Genomic DNA, 22,571 nt, shown 5'->3' on the forward strand with positions numbered 1-22,571 from the left:
CCACGTCCAGACTCAGTGTAGGTCTGTAGGCCTCTTGGACCTTCATGTGAACCACTGCGTGTTGACTGGAGGTGAAACATGACTGACTGCTGTCCTCCTACCTGGACAATGCAATCTCACTTTCATTCTGCTGCAGATGGCCATTTTCATTTTACACCGTCCAAATTTACAGCTCAGGGCGCTGGGACGAATTCCAAATTGTGTGCAGATACAGGCCTACACTTCAAATAATTATGAGAAAAATCCAACGTAAAGAGAGCACTTCCATTCGGAAATAGTCAACATGAAATTTCGTCTTCTACTGACACCTGCTGGTCAAATTGAATAGTTGCAAATATTGTGAACAAGTTGTCATCTAATTCTAATCCTAAACAATATGGCCATTCCAAGTCAAGTATTAAGACAATTAATCAGGTTTGTACTGCTTGATTGAACACATTCATCCCGTTCCAGTGCACTAAAACCCACTTCCCTTCAGGACCGTGTCAGCGAAGCCAAAACTTCCTTGAGTGACGCTGTTTCCCAGCATGCAATGCGAGCTAGCGATTTCACAATACTATTTCATCACAAACATGGATGTAAAAAATAAAAAGGGACGAAAAATGAAACTTCAGGAACACCAACCATTGCAATACAAGCAGAACTGGGCCGAAGTTTTATATTATGTACACTATAATACAGCCTTCTGGTGGACAAGCCATACTATTTAAGCCGTGTCCTCCTATGGCACTTCCGTGGGTGGAAGCTCATCGTAGAGGTCACGTGCTGGTTGCGCGTCACTCCACCGATCACCTCGGGGCCCTTGCAGGGGATCTGCAGGGTATCTGATTCAGTTGAGTATATGGAAAATATGGGTCGATGGTCAGTTGTAACAAGAGAAGCTTGCTGGCAAAAATAATGTACTACAAGTGAATGTCACACTTTATTTTTGTTTTGTATGAGCATTTAAAAAAAACAACATCATGATAATCGAATACAGACACACACCCGAATCCAACAAGAACGAGAGTTTGGGGTCCGTAGCGACGGCACAAAGCATAGCATCGAAGTGTTGTTGTAGCCCTCCAACAGCAAACAACGTTCTTGTCTGCCTTTTAAAATAACCAGGAGCACAAGAAATAGGGTACACCTTATCTGCAAAGCAAGTAACACGTACATTATGAACTATCGTTCCATATCATAATAGATTTAATATGTCAACCGAAAGCAGCTGACCGGCTGAAAAGACTCACTCCACCCCCTAGTGTTGTGAGGAGGACACGTTCCCGTCAATAATTTGAATTTCTCAGCTGCATGTATACGGGGACCAAGCTGAGAACTCCGATTGGACGAGAAAACAGAATTATTGCTTAGTCCGATTAAGCTCTGCATGTAAACACACTGATTGATTAACATGGGCGCTGAATGGAAGCACTCGGCGCTTCGCGGCGCTTCGCGGCGCTTCCACGTCCAGTGTGAACCGGGCGGAACTTTTCAACATTTATGCACTACATAATCTGTAACGGAAAGTTTGCGCTCCACGACATACGGACCAGAAAAACCAGCCTGCAAACGGGAACCGGGTAACGGCAACAATACCAACACTCGGTCGCCTGTCTCAAAAACTCGAGCCACAGCTTTCTTGTCAAACTGCCGCTTCATTTTAGACTGGCTGGCGACAAGAGTTTTGTGAGCAATTTCACAAGCACGATGCAAGCATTCACGAAAAAAAAAAGACGTAATCTAACACATTATTCTCGACTCATTTAACATTGGAAAGCCACTTACCCCTTAACAGACGTGAGGGTCCTCTCACTGAACACTAAATCAGCTGGGCTGAACCCGAGGGACTCCCACACATACAATCGACGGCTCATTTTAACCCCCCCCCCTAGATAGATCCCTAGATAGTACGTTTGATAGATGGATAGAAATAGATAAGTTAGTTAAAGTTACACACACACACACACACGCACATATATATGTATATATATATATATATATATATATATATATATATATATATATATATATATATGTATATGTATATATCTATATATATATATATGTGTGTATGTATATATATATATATATATGTATATGTATGTATATATATGTATATATATATGTATATATATATATATGTATATGTATATATATGTATATGTATATATATGTATATATATGTATATCTATATGTATATATATATATATATGTATGTATATATATATATATATATATATATATATATATATATATATATATATATATATATATATATATATATATATATATATAAATAAACCTCTTTCAATGAACTCCAAAACATACATGGTCAAAATCCATATTATTATGTTGTTGTTGTTTTTAAATGCTCATACAAAACAAAAAGAAAGTGTGACATCCACTTGTAGTACATTATTTTCGCCAGTAAGCTTCTCTTGTTAAGACTGACCACATACAAAACAAAAAGAAAGTGTGACATCCACTTGTAGTACACTATTTTCCCCAGTAAGCTTCTCTTGTTAAGACTGACCACATTGACCCATGTTTTCCATATATTCACCTGAATCAGATGACCTGCAAAGGGCAACGACCTTGTCTCAGACCTTCCCCGAGGTGATCGCTGGAGTGACGCGCAACCAGCACGTGACCTCTACGATGAGCTTCCACCCACGGAAGTGCCATAGTAGGACACGCCTTAAATAGTATGGCTTGTCCACCAGAAGGCTGTATTATGGTGTACATAATATAAAACTTCGGCCCAGTTCTGCTTGTATTGCAATGGTTGCTGTTCCTGAAGTTTCATTTTTCCCCTTTTCCCTTTTTATTTTTTACATCCATGTTTGTGATGAAATAGTATTGTGAAATCGCTAGCTCGCATTGCATGCTGGGAAACAGCGTCACTCAAGGAAGTTTTGGCTTCGCTGACACGGTCCTGAAGGGAAGTGGGTTTTAGTGCACTGGAACGGGATGAATGTGTTCAATCAAGCAGTACAAACCTGATTAATTGTCTTAATACTTGACTTGGAATGGCCATATTGTTTAGGATTAGAATTAGATGACAACTTGTTCACAATATTTGCAACTATTCAATTTGACCAGCAGGTGTCAGTAGAAGACGAAATTTTATGTTGACTATTTCCTAATGGAAGTGCTCTCTTTACGTTGGATTTTTCTCATAATTATTTGAAGTGTAGGCCTGTAGTTGATGAGGAATCACGGTGTGCTAACGCTACTCAAACAGCTTAGATGAAAAAAGGGAGTGTGATTTAGGTTTGTGGTACATTATGACAATCTTGGACTTGCAAGACTGAGGCGATGGTTCAATTCCCATCAATGTGTATTATATATGTGTTATTTAGCTCATCTATTCTACATTTTAAATAGATCACATTTGACATCTGACCCACTGAACACTTACTATTGAACATATTTTTATACCATGGGCTATTTAGTCTTGTTTTAGGATATAATATAATTCATTGCACAAACTGTCAGGCTAAGTATAAGAGCTATAGTCTACTACAATCAGTCGTGCCAAAAAAGAGACATTGTCTTTATTTTTCATTTTTATTTTATTGTGTCAGCATTGAACCATACAAGGACATACAATGAGGATACTCATTATAATATTGATGAAGTGTTGTTGTTTCATGTTTTGTTGGCTGTTTCAAGGGTTTATTTAGTTTGTTGTGACACAATCTAAGGTTCAATTTGTAAAGAAATAAAAGTTTTTGTGAAAAAAGATAGTGGTCAAAGTGATTGATATTTGTGTTTGTGTTTTTTGTAGTCTTGTCTGGATTTGTCCTGTTCGTTTCTGGTCTGTGTTTGCGTTCCCACTCTTGGCCTTCACCTTGTCGTGGTGAGTGGGCTTTTAACTAAGACAGGCCAATTATATTTATTGTGTGAAGCCAGCAAAACAGTCATTATTATGAGAATTACAACTGAAGCACACTAAATAATACACCATAAGTCACATTTTGCTTTTCTGTTATTAATCTAATGTGTGTTATGTCAAGCCTCCACAGTGGCGTGCTGCAGTCAGGATGAGACGAACAAGGTGAATGGATGGACGGATTGATGAGCCCAGCGAGCCTCCACCATCCACAGACAAGCCAGTCCCATCTTCTACCCAGAAGGATGTCTCTTCCATCTATCTTTGCCTGCCAGGGAAATGCAACCAAACATAGTAATTACAGATGGTGTTGTCTCTGTTAAAGTGACACATGGAAAAAAAATAGATATATATGTTTTGTGATTCATGTTCATGACAATAACAATCGAACAGATTTTCTTCATTCTTCCAATGAGTTTCGCAAACAAACATGGAATTTTCCCTGGATCATACAAATACGTTTGTAGATTATATAAAGACAATTATAAAACACATTTGTTGTGGTTTTATATTAAAGCAGATAGTCAAACGTAAATGTAGCATGGTAATGTTGCGAAGACACATTTATTTTTGTTTTTCTTTGTTTCTTTAGAAGCTTTTATTTTGGTTTTCTGTGGAAGCACAACAGACAACACACATGTTAACGTCCGCTACTACGGTTCGCTCCGCATAGGTCTCACGAGCCACTTGAGAGACTTCCTCTCGAGCGTTATCTACTTTTTACATTTCAAAACACAGATCCATACCCGACTTCGACTTGAACTTATTAATCATGTCGTTTCCCACATTTCCCACATCACTCAGAGACGATACATTCAAAACGTAAATTTAACTCACATACCCTCGATCTCAGACTTCAATTACGAAACAGCCACACATACATTTGCTCTTATTTTCAACCATTTCCCCTTCTCACCTGTGGAAGCACAACAGATAACACACACGTTAACGTCCGCTACGACGGTTCGCTCCACATAGGTCTCATGAGCCACTTGAGACCTCTCTAGCGTTATTCCCCGGGGCGAACACGACCTCCACTGGTAGAAGTGGGTAACTGCACCCTGCTCACTGATCACTCTCACACACGCCACAAACCACAACAAAAGCAGGAACAGTGCTTTGCCACAATTATGCTACATAAACACGTCCTGGTCCCCTCTGGATCCTCTTTTCCGGTCCTCGCGATCACTCTCTTGGCTGCGGTGGGCATGGTTCTTCCTTTGTCAGGGCATTCTCTGGCCCAGTGACCCATTCGGCCGCAGATGTGGCACGCCCCCTTTTCGCCTCTGTCTCCGCTAGTCGCCCTTCGTCGGTTGTCGTTGTTCCTGTAGGGCCGTCTCGCCGTGTCACTGAGGAGCTTCATCATGGTGAGGGAGGCACGCTTTATCTTCTTGTCCTCGCTGGCCTCCTGCAGAAGCCTCTCAGCGTGCACTGCATGACGTCGGACCTCTGTCAGCCGGGCATCTTCAATCCCCACGCAGCAGCTTCTGTTAACTGCTTTGGCGATCTGGGGGAGCAGCCCTTGTCTGAAAGCAGTGATGAGGCTGGCCGTTTGGTTGACGGCAGTCCTGATGAACGTGGCGACGCTGCGGCGTCGGTGCTGGAGTGCGCAGGGTTGTACGGTGGTAGCGTTGGATGAGGGCAGGCGGGAGGAGGGAAGACAGGCATGTCCAGGAGAGGGTCCCTCGGGCCTGTAAGAGAAGGATACAGACGATTTGGTGCATTTGAATGCTCGTGTGTGAGCGGCTCCTTTTCTCCCTCCTCTGGGGAGTATGTGTGAGTGTGTGCACCCTCTGCCGTTATCTCTGTCACCCCTGTGCTCCAGCGCCCAGCGCTGTTCACACGTTTGTTTTTGTTTTCTTTACTTGTTTCCTGTCCCTGACCTCTGCTTCAGGTTTCCAGAATGAAAAACACCTTTCATGATCTTTGATGATTTGAATCTCCCACCTGTTTGGGTTTTTCTTTTTTGTAACCTTTCCCTCTGCTATCTTCAATTTATACCGGAGGTTTCTCAATTCCTCCAAACTCAGTGATCCCCCTGCTGGGAAATCATACTTTTCAACCCAAATTCCCAACATGTCAAGACAATCTGGACCATATTTTTTCCTCATGTCGTCCACAATTGGTCCCCCCTGGGGAACAGCAGCAGCCACTTTGCTCTGGTTCTTCCCCAGCACTGTCTAGTTAGACTTATTACTCTGACTTTTCACTAAGTTTTCACAAAATTCCAAGTCAGAAAATACACAGGCGTCCCCGTGCACCCCTTTTTCTTACTCTGGAGCAAAAAGGTGGAGAAAAAACTCACCCCTCTGGTAGTTTACCTACCAGAAGCTTCCGGCTCACTTGTGGAGCGGGAATTTCAGTGTTGATTCAGAATCAACACCGACCTGACAGGCACGGTTAACGTATGCGCTCCGTCCTGCCCCGGGACCGTTCGTAGACGACAAGGAAAACAACCCACTGGTCACTGATATGTCTGAGACAAGAACAATTACTTCTCACCCGATCTCTGAATCAGCACTTCCTTTCCAGGTTCGCTTGGATAGACGTGAAGCCGATCAGATCCACTCTTAGACGCCGATCCTCTCATCTCCGAATGCTTGGTTCGAGGTAGAGGGGGAACGAGGAGTTTCCTCCGTTCCTGGTCCCGGGCCCTCAACGTCCCAGAGTTCCACTGACAGGTCTCCAGCAATCCTTTTCGTGACGCCAAATTGTTGTGGAAAAGAGCGAAGATGCCGATGCAGGAATACTGGGATAATAAGTAATTTAATGAACAAACAATAAAAAAAGGGATCAGAGCTCCGAGGCACAAAACACAGTAAAATGGGAGTGCGAGTGCGAGGTGGGAAGGAGAAAGAAGGTCTCTTATACACAGGACTGGGAGGGGATAAGATAAGGAAAGAACAGGGAGGAGAACAGAGAGAGACAAACCAACGACTATACGATAGTTGACCGATTTCACAACTCATATCCTGTACAGGGAGAGGACGAGCACATCAGTGGCAGGCCATAAAACAAAGTGAAATACGATGCGTATATGTTAGCCTAGGATTCTAACAGTTTACACGTGCTACTAGTGATCATACAATATAAACCAAGATAAAGAATAACACAAGAATACTCTATCATGTTCGACCCATCTTAATAACCGAGATTTTTTTTCCAGGTGCGCTTTGCTCATCTCTTTGTACCAAATATTTAGGGGAGTTTTTATAACATCACATAGGTTATTAGAGTATATAGTCTTGAAAGCTTTGTCACCTAGCAGAGATTGAAGTGGGATATCTAGTTGGTCAAATTCTAGCTCCTTCCATTTTGCATCGTAACCCGCCCTGCACCAGTAGACTATATACTGCAGTTGTGCTGCTATATAGTCGTCCTCCAAGCATGGGAGTGACATCCCTCCCTGTTAAGTGTAATGTTTTGTAGCGTACCCTTGGTTTCTTGTTCTGCCATATGAATCTAGAAATGATCCGATTCCATTCACTGAATTTCTTATTGGGTATTTCTACAGGTAGCGATTGGAGTAGAAATAACAATTGTGGTAAAATAACCATTTTTTAAGTATCTATTTGGTTGTAAAAATCAAGTACTAGGGGGGTCCAACTGTCCAGATCATTTTTAATTTTGGTTGTGATGCTACCGTAGTTTACACTATATAAATCTTTGGGGGTCTTGGGAATATGAAGACCTAGGTATTTGAAAATTCTGGTTTTCCATTTAAATTTAAAGGACTTACGTATGTTTTCTTGAGGTATGTAATTAAAAGTAAGAGTTTGAGTTTTCTCTATGTTCAATTTGTATCCCGAATATGAACCACATTGGTCGAAGGAGGGCATTCATTTAGGGAGACTGGTATCCGGGTCGGATAAAGTCACCAGGATGTCATCTGCATATAAACATGTCTTATATTCTTTCCCCTTGAATAGTATTCCCATGATTTCTGGGTCTTCCCTAATCTTTTGAACAAGTAGCTCTATAAATAGAGCAAACAAGATGGGGCTCAGTGGGCAGCCCTGTCAGCAACCCCTCTCCAAACGGATTGTACCTGAAAGACTGCCATTTATTCTGATCCAGGCCACAGGTGAATTTTAAACATTTTATAACTGTATTGTTAAAGCCAAAACGTTGCAGGACCAGGTATAAAAATTCCCATAGAACAGAGTTAAAAGCTTTTTTTTGTGTCAAAGCTAATTGCTAAGGACATTGTGTTTCCTTTGCTCATTATATGGAACAGATGTATAGCTCGCCTAACATTGTCTTGTGTTTGTCTATTTTTAACAAAACCTGTCTGGTCCGTGTCAATTAGGTTAGGGATAATATTTTCTAGTGTGTTGACAATAATTGAAGTGAAAATTTTATAATCAGTGTTTAAAACTGAGATAGGTCTGTATGAGCTGCAATCTGTCCTATCTTTCCCTGGTTTCAGTATTACAGATAATATGGCCTGTTTCCAAGATGGTGGGGTCTCGCCACCTTTTAAGACATAGTTAAAACAATTTAATAAATAGCAGTGGGGTCACAGAGTCCCTAAAAGTCTTATACCATTCTGCTGGTAGTCCATCTCCCCCGGCTGCTTTGCTTGTTTTCAGTTTAGAAATTGCCTTGTCGACCTCTGCATTTGTAATCTCTGTAGTTAAGCACTTATTTTGTTCTGTGACAACAGATGGCAGGTCTAGGGATTTCAAAAAATTGATTGACTGTTACTGCTTCTGCTAATTCGGGTTGAGTGTATAAATTCCTGTAGTATGATTCAAAAGACTTATGTATTGCTTCTGGCTTATAACACATCTGGTTGGTGACCGGGTCCTTTACTTTATATATGGATCTTCCAGACTGTTGTTTTTTAAGTCTCCAGGCTAAGAGTTTTTTAGCACGGGGTCCATTTTCATAGTGGGTTTGTTTGATATTCTTAAGTGTAAGTTCCTCCTGGTCGTTCAGTTTCTTATTTAGTTCTGATTTTACTACGGTTATTTGTTCCAATAAGGTGGGGTCGTTAGTCTCTACATGCTTCCGTTCCAGTGAGTCTAATTTACTTGTCAAGTCGTTAAGGTGTTTAAGTTTTTCTTTTTTCCTTTGTGATGCCCAACTTATAATCTTCCCACGCAATACTGCTTTTCCAGCATCCCATAAAATACTCTGTGACGTCACTGTGCTACCGTTAAGGTCTGTATATTCCTTCATTTCTTTCCTAATGTAATCTTCAAATCGTGTGTCATTTAATAGTGAGGTGTTGAGTCTCCAAATAGTGTTTTTGTGTGGGTGACCTACATTTATTTTCACATATACACCTGAGTGATCTGATATGTCGCTAACACCAATTCTACAATCTAAAACCCTGTGTCTGTCTGTTCAGAACATAAAGAAATAATCGATCCTCGAGTAAACTGAATGAGGGTGACAGTAAAAAGTCAATTGTTTAGTGGATGGATGAAAATCCCTCCATACATCAAACATACCAATCCTTTTAATCATCTTCTTAATATTTAGTGACTCAGGATTTGTTTTCTTTGTCGGGTTTGATCAGTCTAGAGTGGGATGCAGCTGTACATTCCAAGGGGACTCGTGCCACGCAAAGCCTATTCCGAACTGGCGATCCTGTTTGAATCCATTAGCAACCAGCTACATTACCCCGGGCAGCTACACGGGTACAGGTGGATGTATGCTAAATGCAGAGAAAATGGACTGCGTGTGAGAAAAGAGTCTGTGCGTTTGGTTTTGAAGGAGCTGGATCCAAGAGGAGTGTCATTAAGGCAAGCGGGGCGTCTCAGACGGAGGAATTACTTCTCAAACTTCTCAACATCATCTGGCACCTGGACTCATATGATGAACTGAAGCCATATGGTATTTGTGTGAATGGATGTATCGATGGCTTTTCAAGAAAAATAATCTGGCTCAGTGCTTACACAACAAGTAGTGACCCAAAAGTAATTGGAGGGTGCTACATAGAAGCGGTACAGCGTTTTGGGGGGTGCCCTAGAGTTGTCTTGGAACCGAAAATGGCCACGTTAGAGGCTTCCAGCGTTTCCTCGTCCCTGTTCAACCAGACGACACCCTCGATAGTTACTTGGAGGGGGCCAGCACCGCCAATCAAATAATTGAATATTGGTGGGGTTTCCTGCGTGGCCAGCGCATGGAGTTCTGGTTAGCCTTGTTATCAGACCTCAGAGACAACGGGCATTTTGATGGCGAGTTTCTGGACAAAAGTCTCCTGCAGTTTTGTTGTATGGGCCTCCATACAGGTGAGTTCATGAATAACGTTTTATTTTCATTTTGTGCGCATGTGTATGTGAGTGAGAGAGAGGGGAAGGAGGACAGAAAAGGGTAAGGGGGTGTTGGGAAGACGTCACTTTCCTGCGCCGCGCGCTTACTTTGAGATTGCGATTTCGTTTTCGAGTTGTGGTAACTCTTGTGCAGGGCAGGACCACGAAAATTAAAAAGCAATGCCCTCAGTTTTCTTTTTGATTGTGTCATAAAAGGTGCGACACGAATAAGAAAATGAAAATGCATATAGGAATATTTATTAATGATTTTAATTATGAGGCAAATAATGCAGCTTCGTTCTTAAAATGAAAAAGCATTCTGCTATTGCTTTTTCATTTTTGAATTTTACTTTTCATATTGAATTTTGGTAACTCTTTGGTGGTGCATGTTTTGAAAATTAAAACTCAAATGTGTTTTCCTTTTTCATTTGAATTAAGTACAAGAATGAGCAGTCTTGCAGAAGAAAATGAAAATGCAGATTGAATGACTTATTAACCATTTTAATTATGAGTCAAATAATGCAGCTTCGTTCTTAAAATGAAAAAGCATTTCTGTTATTATATTCTTATTTTAATTTGGATTATGGTAACTGCGTCCATATCTAACAAATACATCCATAAATATATACAATGTGAGAATTGTTTCTTGCAAGAGCTGTACTTCAACCCATGACCATCGATAAAAGTGTACACATCTAATCGTAAACAATCTGCTGCAACCTGAATTTCCACTTCTGTGTCTATAAACCAGTCACAGCTTGACTGATGGCTCTGAAGAAGCAGTTTCCATCAGCCTCTAAATTCTCATTTGTACACGGCAAACCTAATGGGCCTTTGCAATCAGAAATTGGAAAACTCGCACGGTCCAAATGAATCTTCAAGTTTTTGCAAAGGTCTAAACAAACATCAACATCAAGGGGAGAGAAGTTACACTCTTCATTGGTCACAGCACTGACAATATCTACGTCAGGATTATCCATGTCAAAGTGAGGAGTTTTGCTCTTCTGAAGTGACTCACTGTTGCCAGCTGGTGCTGGAATTTTAAACCGTGACCATGCAGAACCTTGGCTAATCTAATACCAGTGCCATGATCTGCCACTGCATCTTCACTAGTACTAACTGATGATGGATCACAAATCACATGTGCGAGGCGTAGAACGAGCGGAGCAGTCAAAGGCAACAGAAGAAGAAAGAAAAGCCTCCTTAGCTTAGTTGATCTTCTGTGTTGCCTCCTGGACGGTACTGGCCTCCTCTGGCTTGGTGCTGGCAACCACGGGAGCCACAGGAACCACAGGCACAGCTATGGTCATCTGTGGCGTCGCCTCCACATGATTAAAATAAGAAAGATGTGATTTTATGCCAATAAACATAGAAAGGAAAACACTAGGCTTTACACGATCACGATTTTTGTGCCGATCACCAATCAGTGAGTTTAAATAAACCGATCACCGATCACCGATCCAATCACGTTAGGGGCAATAAATACTTGTTTCTGTACACCCCTTGCCTTCTCACGAGCACCGTGTAAAGTTGTTTGCTTTAGCATCCGTTTCAGAGTTTGCTTTTCTTTTTCTTTCTCCGCGCTGCGTTTCTTGAACTCGACATGCTCCTCCGTGTGTATCTTTTCCAAGTGCCTGACTAAATTTGTGGTGTTGAAATTTTTTGCCAAAGTTCCCCCGCGAGGTACTGCAGCGTTGCATATATTGCAGATTCAAAGAAACTTTATTGTCCGTCACATAGCGACAGTACTCAAAACAGGAAGAGGCACGAAGACGAAAATGAAGGTTTTTGAATCATGAACCATTAGCTCTCGGTGTTATGCCCCGGCCTAGGGGTAACCAGGACACAACATAAAGGCTCCCCCCCTTCTCCCAGCTCTCAAATTAGACAAAGGTGCTTCGTCCACAGGATGGTTTTTATTAAACGTCACCATCATTGCACTGGCGTCAGGGAGGGCATGGCCAAAACAACAAACAAAATGGCTCTCTTATGGATCTTACCTATGAAGAAAACAATCAAATAAATGACAGTCAAACTAACCTCCTTAACTAAAACACAGGAGAAAAGGGTCACAACACAAATGGCTTCCCTCCCCTACGGGCTACGTGGACACAAAGGGAACTGAAATAGATTACAAAACAGAATTGATGGCTGAACACAGAACACTGCTGCTGCGGCACATGGCCTCTGGTTGGGAGCTGGGAGAAGGACAAAGAGACCGAGGTGTTGAAGTCCTCCTCCTTAAATATTGGCACCAGCCAATCACCTTTCCGCACCTGGAACAAGCAAAAAAAAGGGAACACAGGATCTACTGCGCCATCTAGTGCCCAAACGGACACACAGCAGACAAAAGGAACTGAAAACAATGTAAACCCAAATCTATACATTTACATAACACTCGGATACAAACAAATAAACATGTCGATGCTGTGAAACTACTTTGGAGGAAATGAGACAGATTAAAAAAGTTTCAACACGACCATGACGTCATTGATCGGTGATTCATGACATGACGCCCGATCATGAACGTTTCAAAAAATGCCAAATATCGGCCGATCCGATACAGCCGATAAGATGGGTGTAAAGCCTAGAAAACACACACAGGTGATGAAGTGGAAATGAATAAGTACAAACCTGCTGCACTGCTGTGACATTGCTGGAGGGAGACTCAGTCATGTGGACAGTTGAACGTGTTGCCCACACCTGCAAATACAAGGACACAAAGTAACGTTTAAAGAACTGCATTTATTGTCCTATCACAAAGATGCACACAATGAAATACACATATCCCAAATACCAACATGTCACTTGTTTGTTTTGGTTTTTGAGGCAACGCGTGCTGATCGACGTCTCAGGCTGGACATCTGGAAGAACATAAAGAAATGAATTCATAAACAAAGTAACACACTAATTAAACTGTACATGTACTGTACATATGTGATCTTGTGTTGATAATAGGGGTGGGGCGATACGGCTAACCCACGATTCGATACTGTGACGATATCTGGCCCACGATAATGACAACATCACGACACACGATATCTTCGATTTCTTCGAAATTTTGCAGACGATATGTGACTGAAAAAGAAAAAAATAGCCATAAAAAGGAAAATGCCTGTGATCTTGCATTTATTCCAAAACTTTGTATAATGTACAAACAAACGTGCACTGCACAAGCAAACATATTAAAGTGCATGAACATTAATAACTTTCATGTAAACAAGGACAGTGCTTTCTGGTAATGTAAAGTCAGCAGCAACTTGTTTTTTCTCAATTTGGGGATTTCGGATTTACAAACCGACGGGAAGATGAAAGAGGGAAAAAAATCCTTTCACTGCCCCGATTCTGAAAATCAATAAAAAATGATGCAGACAAAATAAATAAATAAATAACCGCGTCCCCGAAATATACGGGACAAAGTGAAGTGCGTCCCCCATCAGTTCATTACGGGACAGGCTTTTTTATTTGCAAATATGGGACAATCGCGTATTTTATGGGAGGGTTGGCAACCCTATCTAGACCACAGACGGAAATTAAATGAGGTTTTGTCATTTTCCATAAAAAACGGGACAAATTGTGTCCCAGGAGAGATTTTATCTTTCCCGGGACAGGTGGACAGGTGGTGTTTGGAAAAAAATATTGATATTTGCCGTCAGTGTATCGATTATTTATTGCGACAGAAAGCACAACAATATATTGCAATATTGATTTTTTTTTTTCACCCACCCCTAGTTGATAAGTGTATGAATAATTGTGTGAATGTTACCGTGGCAGCTGGGGAAACCCTGCCAGATGACTCCACGACGGCCTCCATGTGGTCCAGCAGCACAGCCTCACTGAACCACACAGGATTGGACGGGATGTCTGTGTGAAATGCAGTCTCAACAGCTATTGGTACTGTCTATAAAAAAAAAGAGGAGAGGAAATCAGAGTCAACTTAGGATAAGTGTTCATTTTTAAAATAAAAAGTTGCACTGTTTGACAAATACACGATTGGGGGAAAAAAAAAAAGAGGGATGAACAGGTTACCTCAACCTCCTGTCCAACAAGAGTCCATTCAGGAGCGGGTCCATACACTGGCATGTAGACAGGACCTGTCACAACCACTCTGGGAGACACCCTGGGCGATGATTGGTTGTGGCACAACACCCCTGGCCTAGGTGAAGGGGGTGCGAGCTGATGGAGCATGCAGCATGCAGACGCTCCACCAAAATCAGTCCTGAGGTGCACCTGAACAGAAAACAACATGTTAACACATATTTGTCAAATCAAATGAAGAGCAAGTAAGGCTGAAGAAGGCAAAACTTACACCATCATAACACCACCATGTACAGCTGACGAAGGGGGAGGTGATCGGCCATATACACAAATGTTAAACCTGGAAGAAGTGTCACATAATCAATTATGTAATCACACAATTCTAAGAAATATCTGTTAGCACAGTGTCACTGAAGAGAAAAAAATACAACAAAAATATGTATTTTACACACCCATGCGTGCAGCAACACGATGATATACTTGACGTAGCGCTGTTTGTAGTTCTGGCTTGACAGTCAGGCGAGGTGGAAAGTCAAGCACAAACACCTACAAAATAGTTGTATATAAAAAAAAAAAACCCAAACAAACATAAAAATGCAAAATAAATTCATGAATATTCATGTTATTGAACTATGGATCAAGGAATTACTTGATATTGATAAAACAAAGTGGCGATGACATTCATGTGTTCAAATTTGTTTGTCACAGCAGATAAACAAACCTTGGGCCAGCGGTCCAACACAGTTGCCAGTAGCGCAGCAAAATCCTGGGCGGAGTCTGTTACAAACCCGTGTTCAAGGTTGTTGCCCGGGGCGAGAACACAAAACTATCCACAAGTGCACAGAGATGTGAGTCTCCCACCACCAGAACACTCTGCGGGAAGAGAAACTGCGTTCGTAAGACAGAAAAATAAAGAAACTCGTGGCTTGACAGAATCACGACCCATACCTTCTTGTCTGGTTGCTGGGCCTTAACAACGAACTTGCACTGTTTTGTCAGTCAGGAGCAAAACGGGCCATCTTCGCACCCAGGTCTCTGACCAGTACCGCGGCCTGTGTAAATTGACAAAAAAAGAAAAATCTAAATATGTTTTTGTAAGATTTATTTGGAATACAACATAACAACACAGGCAGAACATGAAATCATGAACGTGGAAGTACTCACGACGTTCAAAGTCCTTCCGAGGTGGAAAAGGTGTCCAATCCCGTTTTTGCTCCAGGCGTCGTTTCATGGCCAGAGAGCGACGGAATGCCTTGGTGTTCGGCATCTGAACAATGAAATGAAAGATTGTGTCATTTTCAATGAAGGACAATGATAACACACGTTTACAGAAAAAAGTGATGTTTTCTCACACACGACATCAGAACACAGAAAGGTTTCTGTACCTTTGCAGCTGGAGACGATGAGCTTAAATCAAAAATGCAAAAGAAAATGTGTATGTGTACTCTTGGACCCTAACCCTAATGCCATACAAGTCTATGGGGTGAATTTTCAACTATGTCCTAGAGACTTGGGGCCACTTGCTTTTTCATCAGGAGCCCCCAAGAAGCGCCCACGCCAAATTTGGGGCTTCTAGTACTTGAGGAACCCCGAAACCCTAACCCTAATTTCAGCTAAGCCTAACCCTAACCCTAGTTTCAGCCTTATTGTTAACCCTAATTCAATGCAAGTCTATGGGGTGAATTTTCAACTTTGTCCTAGAGACATGGGGCCACTTGCTTTTTCATCAGGAGCCCCCAAGAAGCGCCCACGCCAAATTTCGGGCTTCTTGTACTTGAGGAACCCCGAAACCCTAACCCTAATTTCAGCTAACCCTAACCCTAACCCTAGTTTCAGCCTTATTGTTAACCCTAATTCAATGCAAGTCTATGGGGTGAATTTTCAACTTTGTCCTAGAGACATGGGGACACTTGCTTTTTCATCAGGAGCCCCCAAGAAGTGCCCACGCTAGATTTGGGGCTTCTAGCCAATGAGGAAAAATTTGGAGCAGACACGACAGGGTTACAGCTGAGAAGGCACTTAAGATCCTCAAAGGACTGTTGCCACTCACTAGACCAAACAAATGGTTTCAATGGACTGGTTAATTCTTCTCTCGTGGCCGGCAGCTCCACTGCCTTAGTGCTGGAGATGAACGCTCAGGGGCGCCGCCAGGAATTTTGGGCCCCCTGAAAAAATACAAAAACAAATGGGCCTCCTGTGCGCAGCACTTGTCAAAAGCTTCACATCACTCACAGTATAGTTCAATAATAGTGCTTGAGTCCATCTTTGACAGTGTCAATGTATTTCTATTGTGAATTCTCCACAAAGCAAACTCTTAACATTGATGAATGATTCATGAAAAAAACACTTGATGTTTCTCGGACAAAGTTGAGCTTTGACCTTCACAGACTTGCACTGCATTAGGGTTTAGCGATAAGGCTGGAATTAGAGTGAGGGTTTCAGGGTTCCTCATGGGCTAGAAGCCCCAAATTTGGCATGGGTGTGTCCAGGAGGATCCTGATGAACCTGAAAGTGGCCCCATGTCTCTAGGACAAATTTGACCTTTGACCTCCATAGACTTGCATTGAATTAGGGTTAACGATAAGGCTGAAACTAGGGTTAGCTGAAATTAGGGTTAGGGTTTCGGGGTTCCTCAAGAACTAGAAGCCCCAAATTTGGCGTGTGCGCTTCTTGGGGGCTCCTGATGAAAAAGCAAGTGGCCCCATGTCTCTAGGACAAAGTTGACCATTGACCCTCATAGACTTGTATGGCATTAGGGTTAGCGATAAGGCTGGAATTAGAGTGAGGGTTTCAGGGTTCCTCATGGGATTGAAGCCCCAAATTTGGTGTGGGTGTGTCCAGGAGGATCCTGATGAACCTGAAAGTGGCCCCATGTCCCTAGGACAAAGTTGACCTTTGACCCTCACAGACTTGTATGGCATTAGGGTTATCGATAAGCGATACAAACCTGGTGAGTTTAAGACTTAGTGACTCTACGTACATGAATGTATGTTGTACCCCGTCCTTACTTTGTTCCAACCTTCCCTCCACAAACCTGGCTGTCCAGTGCAGAAGTCAAAGTGAGAGAGAGAACAAAGAAGGAGGAGGGCCTGTGACGCCGCTGCTGATTGGCTCGTTGGTCGGTTGAATGAGCCAATTCTAGAGCTCCCCTCGGTGTCCACACACTGCAAAATATATCTAAGAAATAAACACTTAAATTGAGAAAGAACAGGCTAGAAACAAGTCAAATTATCTGCCAATGCAGTAAGATATTTAGACTTGGTAAGATTTCTTAAAATAAGACGATATATCTAGGCATTTGAAGAATGGAAAAACTCTTGAAATAAACAGTAAAGCACTCATTCCAAGGACTGTACTAAGTCAAATAAACTTGATACTAGCTTCTCAATTCTTTTTTCACGTTTGCTTCTTTCTTAATTTGAATGAAAAGATCTTAAAACCAGACCTACTAACAGTGCAATTCTTCTTAATTTAAGTGTTCACAATATTAGCTTTTTTTTTCTAAAAATGAGACAAAGCATCCACCCCCCCTACGCCCATTCCCCCCCGAAAAAAATAATTCAGCAAACAGAATTAATATTGTCAACAACTATTTATTCACTTAAATTGCTGACAGTGCCTTCACTGCCTTGTAATAAAAACGTCACTAAGGCATTGCATCTTAAAACAATCTCAAGCAATCATTTCTAGAACGCAAGTAATGTTGTGTTGTTACAATATTCACCGTCATCATTATTGAATATTGATTCAGATTCCCTGACACAAAAAAAACTAAAACAGTATGGGGACAGCATATAGTGTTGTGTTCCTATCACCACTGATAACATGTTTGTTCCAACAGACTCCCACCCACCCTCAAGTTACAACTACCAGGGGAGTGTATCACTACCTATGCCTAGTACACAGCTCTACTCCCCAATAAAATCTTTCCATTCTGCCATGGTCTTTTTTGTATGAGGCTGTGGTGTCTCACTCATGGATAGTGTCCTGTAGCACTTCTATCTGAATGACAGAGAGAAGGGTTGCCACACACTTTTGGATATGTGAGGTGCAGGGCATAGTAGTAACCCATCAGATGAAGCAGACCGTCACTCAAGTCTTCCGTGGCTCCAAGACAGATGAGACAGCGGGTCCCATCAAACAGCAACACAGGAAAGACCTCTTCTGCGAGTACATTGTGGGATCTTCTGTTGGCTAAAGAAAAAGAAGAAGGAAACGCCACATCCATGCATGGAACTATGAAGTGTTGAATGTGAGAAAATGCAAACAAACTTTCACCTGAATGACATGAAGCAGTGCCTCACTGGCATGTCCCAGCTTCTTCGGTGGTGGACTTGGTGAAGGAAAGAGTGTGGGGAGTGCCCTGAGCAGCGCGATGGAATATTCCACTGGAATAGAACAAATCAACTTTGAGTTCAAAGTTAGTCTTCCTAAAAATGAGTCTTATTAGGTTTGTGTTGATCACAAAAAAAATCTTATTTTTTCAGCATGAAGAGTATTACCATTCTGCATCTATTCATTCAGCGCAACATAAACCATCCTATGTCCAAGGAAACAGCTACACAGTCAATTAGAGACACAGCAAAATGACTCGACTGAACTAAATCCAGCGTTATGCGTGGCATCATCACTTGATTTTTTTCCCAAACACCATAAAATTACACATTGGTGCAGAAGTCTTCTCATCTCATTTTTTAGTTCATCAATGAATTTTCTGTTGCCCTTATCCAGAATGCGCCACAGCTCATTCATCGCCTATGAATGCAAGTCAGTGTTAAAATCTGCAAAAATGCTTGCTTAAATGGACATGAATGGACATCCGGTTTGGATGTCCATTTAATTTCTCCTCAATCTGGCAGGGAAAAAAAATCATCATATTAAGGTCACAATTAGGACAAGCTAGCCTTCCGACTCAAGGTCCGTTTTTTTACAATGCCCATCTGCCATGGATCCCAAAGTTCCCATGCAATTAAAAGTTGTGACACCTTATCTGAATGATAACCCTAGACAGCTCAACGGATTGCTAGTCATACAGACAACAATCAAAATTGGAGTGAAACTTGTAACCACAATGCCTGCAACATGGTGGTACTTATGGTAATAATCATCAAATACCAGTGTTCTTCGTGACAAAATGACAACATCTGATAGGATTGTGCCACCTTGAACTGCAATCAACTAAAATTTTGATAAAAACAAGCAAATTGTACCTAAACTACATCTTCAATCAATCCAATTTGAGCACCCTCTACCCCATAAACTGAAGATACTGCAATACAAACTTGGTAGTACAGTATTTCGTCATGCCACATATAACTAGGAATGCTAATTGCTTGTTCATATGACTAGAATTGCAGTACATCAATCCAATACAAAATACACACTTGTGACACTTGTCATCAAGCTCATAAATCCATCGAGTCGAGATGAGCACGTGCACGGAGTCTGACTCCGTGAGTTCACATAAACAGAGCATTGCGTTTGCATAAATTATGCACGGCTATCGAGCAAGAAGCCGAGTCCGATTTGGTGCACACAACCACACTATAATGCCTCTCAATGTCCTAACCCATGCCACGCAACACAAACGTGAGGGACCGATTTGAGTTTCTCACGGGACCAGCAGTGAAGTCACAACCGTCGCCCCACATGAAATGTCGCAGCAGGAGCCAGAGGATTTTCTGAGTCAACATGCTGATCATCAGGTAACGTAATGTTGGCTTCCTTGACGACATTAGACAACTCCCTGTTTATATTTTATCCATATTTTAGTACAAAGCCTCCTTGTTTTCTGATCTGCTCCTGTTTGACTTGTTCGGTTTTTGTTTTGACATTATGCTGTTAGTGTTTATTTCAAATTAACAAGAAGTACCGGTACAGATAGTAGGAACTTAATATAACACTTGCATCAAACAAAGAATAACTAACTGTACATATCATGTCTACAGGAAGGAGCTGGTACATTAAGTGAGAATATTCATGAATATTAAGAGAAGATATATTCAAGGTTGTCCTGAGGTCAACTGTACCAACCATTGCCAGACCTTATGGAGCAATTTGATGTTACTGTACAGTAAAAATGGAATATTGGAGCTGTCGCAAAAAAAAAAAAAAAAAAGCCAACTTTAAGGCTTAATATCTCCAAAATGATACTGTACATATGCTTGATAATGACTGAGGATATAGTCAGGGTATTCCTCAGGTCAACTGTACCAACCACTGACAGAAATTATGGAGCAAAGCAATGTTACTGTACAGTAAAAAATTGAGTACTGGGCCCTTTTTGCCTGTTTGAAAAGCTAAAAAAAAAAAAGGAAAACAACAACTTTGAGGCTTAATATCTCCAAAATGGTACATTAAATATGCCTTATAATGATTGAAGATATATTCAAGGTTGTCCTGAGGTCAACTGTACCAACCATTGACAGAGCTTATGGAGCAATTTGATGTTATTGTACAGTAAAAATGGAATATTGGAGCTGTCGCAAAACAAAACAAAAAGACAACTTTAAGGCTTATTATCTCCAAAATGATACAGTAATCAATCACATTTAGAAATCAAATGTTTCTAAATGTCAAGTCAGTAATGTCAAGTCAGTGCTTGATGTGTCATCAGCAGGCGTCGGCGTCAGTAATGGGGCATCGGCGGGTTTCGGGCGGAATCGCCAGGCGTTGGGAAGCGTTGGCGGGTGTCAGGGGCTCGTGGCCAGGTGGCGGACGTCACGGCAGGCAGTGGCCAGGTGGGCTCAGTCCCGCAAACGCTGCTTACAGCTTTAATTTTGTATTGCTTTGATAACATTGTTTAAGTTGAGTTTAAATTTACACTATTTTTTTTTCTTAGCTGCTAATTGTTCAAAAATGCTGATGTTAAAAGTGTGTTTGCACAGTAAATGTTATGGCACTTTAATTCATATGGCAGTACATTTAAAATAACTGGCCGTCAAGTTCCAGGAACTGACAAACTGCACTGAGTTGAGTGAGATTCTCCAAAGGAACTCCAGTATAAATGTGGACTTTACATTCTAGTCCCCTGTGAAGAAAAACCAAAAAGTGAACGTTTTTGTGCCTCAGCCTTTCTAACTGGGACATTTGCAAGGGAACGCAGACTGGTTATGCTGCTCCCTGATAAAAGAAAAATGTTTCTGCTGTTACCTCAGAAATTGCCCGTTATTATTGTGGCTCAGGATTTTGTAGGTAGATTTTTTTTATTTTTCATAAGGAACAGGAAAACAGTAATGCCCTGGCATTGGCAATAAGCTTTAATTTTGTATTTGCATTTTTTTTAACTTTAGATTTACATTAAAAATGTTTCTGTGTAAAGTGCTGATGTTAAGTGTTTGCACGATAAATGTTATGGTGCTTTTGTTTATATGGCAGAACATTTCAATTAAAGTGTATGAAAGACTTCTTTTAAATTCATTATTGGCTTTTGCGTATACGACGTGATTAATCGTGATTGATCAGGTAAATCATGCAATTAATTGCGATTAAAATTTTTAATCGTTGCCCAGCCCCAGTAAAAACATTTTTCTGGTGCCAGCATTTCGTGAGGCAGAAGTTGATTCATACTTCAGTGCCTTGGAGCGAATAGCTTCGCCACTCAACTGGCCAAGAGACATGTGGCCTGTCCTTCTCCAATGCAAGCAGGTGGGAAAAGCACAGGAGTTGGTGTCTGCTCTTTTCTTAGAAGACAGCCTGCAATATGATGTTGGAAAGGAAGCAATTTTTCCTGCTTATGAGCTTGTTCCTGAGCCCTACTGGCAAAAATTTAGGAACCATAGAAAATCTAGTGGTCAAACCTTTGTCGAGTTTGCATGGGAGAAAAGCAACCTCTTTGATAAATGGTGTGCAGCTAATGATGTCAAAAATGACTTTGAGTCACTCCGTGAGCTCGTTCTTTTAGAAGATTTTAAAGACTCTTTGCCAGAGAAGGTGGTAATGTTCTTGAATGAACAGAAAGTGTCGTCATTGTCCAAGGCTGCTGTCCTCGCAGATGAGTTTGTGTTGACCCACAAAAATGTCATCTCATCTTCCCCCCCGATCGGACAGGCCTTCTGCTTCTCGTCCCACAAGAGCCGAGTCTAGCCACCTCCCCCTTGAAAAGGCTAGAGGGAAGGGACTTCTGGTTTGGCCATAAAGCGGTAGACTGCGCGACACCAGGGCTCTCGACCGTCTAGGGTAAAAAGTCCCCGAAAACTTGAATAACTATTGTCAGATATCATATTAACTACAAAGTGATCAGGGGAACGTTGGAATGGGAAGGAAAACTCCATTCAACCAAAACAGAAACACGGTAACAGACAATATGGCGGAACTACCAGCTTGCTCTGAAACAGAGGGAGATGGCGAAATGAACTCGTCGTGACTAACGACGCGGAAAAGGGCTCGGACA

Source organism: Nelusetta ayraudi, unplaced genomic scaffold (genome assembly GCF_046127955.1).
Source record: "Nelusetta ayraudi isolate G7.1 ecotype Tasmania unplaced genomic scaffold, CSIRO-AGI_Nayr_v1 ptg000045l, whole genome shotgun sequence".
NCBI lineage: Eukaryota > Metazoa > Chordata > Actinopteri > Tetraodontiformes > Monacanthidae > Nelusetta > Nelusetta ayraudi.